Source organism: Magnolia sinica, chromosome 12, assembly GCF_029962835.1.
Source record: "Magnolia sinica isolate HGM2019 chromosome 12, MsV1, whole genome shotgun sequence".
Lineage (NCBI taxonomy): Eukaryota > Viridiplantae > Streptophyta > Magnoliopsida > Magnoliales > Magnoliaceae > Magnolia > Magnolia sinica.
In genome coordinates, this window is record NC_080584.1 from 3,955,929 (window position 1) to 3,962,025 (window position 6,097).

At 37.9% G+C, this 6,097-nt stretch overlaps 1 pseudogene; it reads left to right on the forward strand.

Annotated features, from left to right (window-relative positions):
* Positions 1 to 2,921: 2,921 nt before the first annotated feature.
* On the forward strand, positions 2,922 to 5,861 carry LOC131221800 (cation transporter HKT1;3-like; annotated as a pseudogene).
* The last annotated feature ends 236 nt before the right edge of the window (positions 5,862 to 6,097 follow it).

Consider the following 6,097-nt stretch of genomic DNA (forward strand, 5'->3'; position numbering starts at 1 on the left):
AGTATTTTATTTATTATTATTTCTTTTTATTTCTACATTGTGATTTTTGGAACATGGCCCATTCATTATTTGATCATGAAATGGGTGGTTTCAATTTGATCAGACAGAGCAATGTCCAGACGGAACAGGGCCCATTCATCGAAAATTAGACCTTTCGCCTCGGTTCTTATGCAACTGAGGTTAAAATGTAGACTTTTGACCTCGGTTCCTATGCAACTAAGGCTAAAAATTAGACCTTTCGCTTCGGTTTGTATGGAACTGAGGTTAAAAAGTAGACCTTTTGCCTCGGTTCCTATGCAACTGAGGCTAAAAAGTAGACCTTTCACCTCGGTTCCTATGCAACTGAGGCTAAAAAGTAAACCTTTCGCCTCGGTTCCTATGCAACTGAGGCTAAAAAGTAGACCTTTCGCCTCGGTTCCTATGTAACTGAGGCTAAAAAGTAGACCTTTCACCTCGGTTCCTATGCAATTGAGGCTAGAATGTAGACCTTTTGCCTCGGTTCCTATGCAACTAAGGCTAAAAAGTAGACCTTTCACCTCAGTTCCTATGCAACTGAGGTTAAAATGTAGACTTTTGGCCTCGATTCCTATAGAACTAAGGCTAAAAATTAGACCTTTCGCCTCGATTCATATGGAACTGAGGCTAAAAAGTCGACCTTTCGCCTCAGTTCCTATGCAACTGAGGCTAGAATGTAGACCTTTCGCCTAGGTTGTTATGTAACTAAGGCTAAAAAGTAGACCTTTCGCCTCGGTTCCTATGCAACTGAGGCTAAAAAGTAGACCTTTCACCTCGGTTCCTATACAATTGAGGCTAGAATGTAGACCTTTCGCCTCGGTTCCTATGCAACTGAGGCTAAAAAAAATAGACCTTTCGCCTCAGTTCCTATGCAACTGAGGCTAAAAAGTAGACCTTTCGCCTCGGTTCCTATGTAACTGAGGCTAACATGTAGACTTTTCGCCTCAGTTCCTATACAACTGAGACTAAAAGGTAGACTTTTCGCCTCGCTTCCTATGCAACTGAGGCTAAAAGGTAGACTTTTTGCCTCGGTTCCAATTGAGGCTAAAAGGTAGACTTTTCGCCTCGGTTCCTATGCAACTGAGGCAAAAGATGAACTTTTAACCTCAGTTCTTTAGCAACCGAGGCTAAAAGACACATTTAGCCTCCATTTTTTCAACTGTGGCTAAAAATTACTGTGGCTAAAGGCCTATTTTCTTGTAGTGTCACTTGCTAGTTGTGGCACTATATCTACCGCAAGAGAAGGGTTGGGCTTATACTATTACAGGAGGTAGTAGGTTTTTATTTATTTATTTTTTATTTTAATTCAATAACAACAAAAATCCTACAAAATCATTGGGCTGACATTCATCACATTTACTGCCAGAGCAATGGTGTACCAGATTTTCTTACTAGGAGAGGCAGTGCAGGTGAAAACAACTGGACATTTGGATTGCTAAGGAAGATGCCAAATGAAACCAGAAGCATTGTATTCATTGATAAGGTTGGGTTAGTGAATTTTAGAGTTGCTTGAGTTGTGCTACCAAGAAGCATTGTATTCATTGATAAGGTTGAGTTGGTGAATTTTTAGAGTTGCTTGAGTTGTGATATCAAAAGCATTGTCTTCATTGATAAAGTTGGCTTGGTGAATTTTAGAGTTGTTTGAGTTGTGTCAGACGCTCTGCAAGTGGGGAAACTTTTTCAAAATAAAAATCTTTAATATTTAGCGTGAGATTGACTTTTTTAACATAAACTTATAAATAAAATATAAACAATTACTATGTCTTATACTTGTCCTATATGTGACTTGGCTGCATACCTGGGACCAGCAATGTGGATGAGACCCTGATTGTAGAGCCCACTTTGATGTATTCATTGTATATCTATATTGTCCATCTATGTTTCTAGCTTGTTTTATGACATGGTCCTAAAAATGATGAAGATATAAAGATAAGGTGAAGCACACTACAAGTAGTGGTCATTGAACACCCACCATTAAAATCTTTCTAGTGTCTACCATAATGTTTATTGACAGTCTTACTTATTGATAAGGTCACACAGACCTGTATGAAAGGAAGAAAAATAAAATAAAATTTATTAACTTGATCAAAAACTTTTGTGGTCCATAAAATTTATTAACCAGATCTGGTGTATTAATTCACCTGAATTTTATATCTACTTTAATTTTGGGGTCATGGTCTAAAATAAGTTGGAAAAATAGATGAACTGCATATATGAAGGTGGGTCCCTATAGTCAGGGTCTCATCTATATTGCTGGTTTTAGGTTGTAGTCAAGTAATATTTTAGTCTTATACTAACTAGTCAGGGAATGAACTTTTATTTTTTCTACTAATTTTTAAGTTTTAGATGCCAGTTTTCATAATTGATCCTGATAATTAAAAGAATGATGCTTCGATAGAATCCAACAGCGCCCACTGTGCACATAGAAATCGCTTGTCCTTTTGCTACTTTTCTACTTTGACCCGTATAAGGAGCATGCCAAACTGAGTCGACTCAACCTGAGGTTCTAGGCTTGGATGTGTTTTTTGAGCATGACCTCAACCTCCAATTTCTTTCTTGGAACCTTCATCGTTGCATCTGTTTTCTCACATTATTTTAATCATCATACAAATAAGTCAAAACCCTTGTGATTGATTGTTAATGAGAGTAATTCATGCCACGTCAGCATCTCTCTCAATCATTGGAAGTCGCATGGAATTCGCCGTCTCCTTAACTTGTCAGCTTCTCAGCAACCAAATCTAGTTTTCTTCACCTTCGATCTATTTTGCTCACTAGTAAAGATGATTAGTTGGGGAGAGAGAGAATCCTACTAAGGAATGTCAAAAGCTTATCCATAGCTCTTCCCATATAAGCCCAATTGCATTCTCTCAAATTCCAACTCAACTAATCCAAATCATCTGACTAAGATGATGAAATTTCCACGTCTACATACTCGTTCATGCATGAAATTTGCTTGTTTCAGCCCATCTTTTCGGAGCTCCTCATCATGTTTATATCCATTTTTCGCCTTCTGCTTAAACCCACTTTGGATTCAATTGTCTTATTTTATATTGATTTCCTTTGTGGGGTTTCTAGTTTTGAAGATTATCAATCCGAAGAACATGTCAAATAGGCCTAAGGACTTGGATGTGTTCTTCATGTCAGCGTAGGCAGCTACGGTCTCAATCATGTCGACTGTAGAAATGGAGGTCTTCTCAAATGCCCAACATGTGATTTTAAGCCTTTTAATTATAGTGGGTGGGGAGATTTTCATTTCTTTGCTTGGTCTTCAACTGATGAAAATCAAGCTCAAGAAATGCGATAGGATCGGCAGCAGGGTGGATCCGGTAAGTATGGAAGATCCAGCTGAAAACCCTTTGAATGCCACTGAGCATATCGAAATGGGAGTAAGACCCAGAGTCGAATTCAAGATATCTTGTTCAGAGGGGTTCGAAATTCATTCAATGGGAGTTGAGGATTTAAAGTATAGTTGTATTAGGTACGTAGGATTTGTGGTTTTGGGTTTTCTTTTACTAGTCCATGTGATTGGTTCTTCTATGGTTTTAGTGTATTTGGGAATTATTTCAAGTGCAAGAGATGTACTGAAGAACAAGGGGATTACATTAGCGACGTTTTCCATCTTTGCAACCATTTCTACTTTTACGAATTGCGGATTCATACCAACAAATGAGAACATGATAGTCATCAATCGGAACTCCGGTCTCCTGCTAATTCTCATCCCTCTAATTCTTGTTGGAAACACATTGTTTCCGCCTTGCCTGAGATTTTCTATTTGGGTTTTGTGGAAGCTTACTAAGAGAAATGAATTTGATTATATGTTGAAGAATCCTAAAGAGATGGAATATTATCATTTGCTTCCTAATAGCCATTGTGTGCTTTTGTGTCTTACAGTTTCTGGGTTTATAGTGGTGCGCGCAACTCATACTCTTTTGTTGCTTGGAGTGGCATTCGGAGACCTTGATCAGGCTAAATTCTTATCAGAAAATCATCGGGGCATTGTTTCAATCCATGAATTCAAGGCATTCAGGCGAGTCAGTTGTCGATCTCTCAGTCCTTTCTCTGGCGATCTTGGTGATGTATGTTGTCATGATGTTACTCTCTCTCTCTCTCTCTCTCTCTCTCTCTCTCTCTCTCAGAAATGTGATGATATGAGTATGTGTTCATCAACATTTCTTACATAATGGCTCGTCGACTGATGAAAAATGGCCTGAAAGTCCCACTGATGAAATGTCTGTCTTATTGGTGACCATCAAATGAATGGTTAGAAATAAAATCACCAGTGGTCTGAATTCGCTGACGTACAATCTGACCCAACATACAGATGGATTCCTCTTCTAATTTTTTTTACTAATTTTGGTAAATTGATCATTTCAGGTACCTCCCTCCTTATACTTCATTTTTGCCTAGCAAAGGTGACCAAAGATTAACAGAAAATTGTAAAAAAGGACATAAAAGGAGAGGACTACTCAAGGATCTCAGTTTCTCAAACCTATCTTACTCGGCCATCTTCATCATCCTCATTTGCATCACTGAGAGAGAGAAAATGTCCAATGATCCACTAAATTTCAACGTGGATGTCGTCATAGAAGTGGTCAGGCAAGTCTCCAATATATATATTCATTTTCTTTTTCTTTTTCTTTTTAAGTTTTTTCTCTTTTTCCTAAAAAAGAAGGAAAAAAGTTCATATTGTTAGTTAAGTCCTAACTCTCAGTTATTGACCTGCAATAGTACCTACTGCTTCTCCCAATTCAACTAGATCAACTATCCACATTTTTGGAGATTATACATGGGTTTTAAATTTTAAAGGCAGCCATATGGTTAAGGAATTTGGACTATTAATCTATTTCTTTTTTATTGTGATGGGACATTCTTAACCTTTCAATTTGTGGCCTAAAGATATATTATTAAGAAGAAAAATATAAGGTTGGCCTTTTGATTGTACATAGGACCCACTGATTGTACATAGGACCCACTGATATGGGTTTTGACATCTAGTCCATTCATTGTGTCCTACTTGGATGACGGGTTACACAAAATTTTAGGCCATTCCAATACTCAAGTGGGTCCCTCCAACTGCTTTTAGATATTTTAACTATGATTTTCAGATGGTATGGCCCAACTGAGTTTCGGATACAACAGATTTTTGGCACATCCTACAACCTATAGGAGACCTACCAAATTCACTGCGTGGATGTCCACCACATATCACGGTGCAGCCCACAAAGGTCGACCTCATATATATATATATATATATATATATATATATATATATATATATATATATATATATATATATATATATATATATCCAATTTTAACATTTACGGGGTGAACTTAGAGGGCTGAACCTTATGGACAGAGTTGATGTGAGCCCCACACAACCATTTGTATAGTAGCTTATTCTACAAAGGTTAAGTAGGGGAACCAACCTCAAGTCTAGTAGATCAAACAGCAAGAAGAGAAATATATATAAGCAGTTTGAAGATCTATAAAGCACTCTGCAGAGCCAACACTGACACACACAGAGACAAAAGCCAAGCGAACATACGTAAATTCTCCCAGTAGTCCGGTCCGGACTGCGATGTCGAAAGTTCCTCTTGCTATATCAAATCTCAATCTTATTTCAAATGTTCTGAAATGGATGCAGTGCCTATGGCAGTGTGGGGTTCTCGATGGGCTACATCTGTCGACGGCAACTAAAGCCCGACAGTCACTGTAAAGATGCATGGTTTGGATTTCTGGGAAGATGGAGTAACAAAGGGAAGCTGATACTGATCATGGTGATGTTCTATGGAAGACTGAAGAAGTTGAACATGGGAGGTGGGCAAGCTGGGAAGCTTAACTAACAGATAACAGCTTATGGAATCCTCTACAACAGCTTGTTTTACTGTTTTACAAAAGAGTAAAAAACCCAATCTCTCCAAGGCCCATCATGTTGTATATGTGAAATCTACTCCGTCCATCTGATTAGCTCCTTTATGCTTTGTGAGTAGGGCATAGTGTATTTTTGTCATTTCACATATGTAGGTTATGGTTATATATAGTGTATATATTTCTAACCCTAATGACAGTTGATTATTTT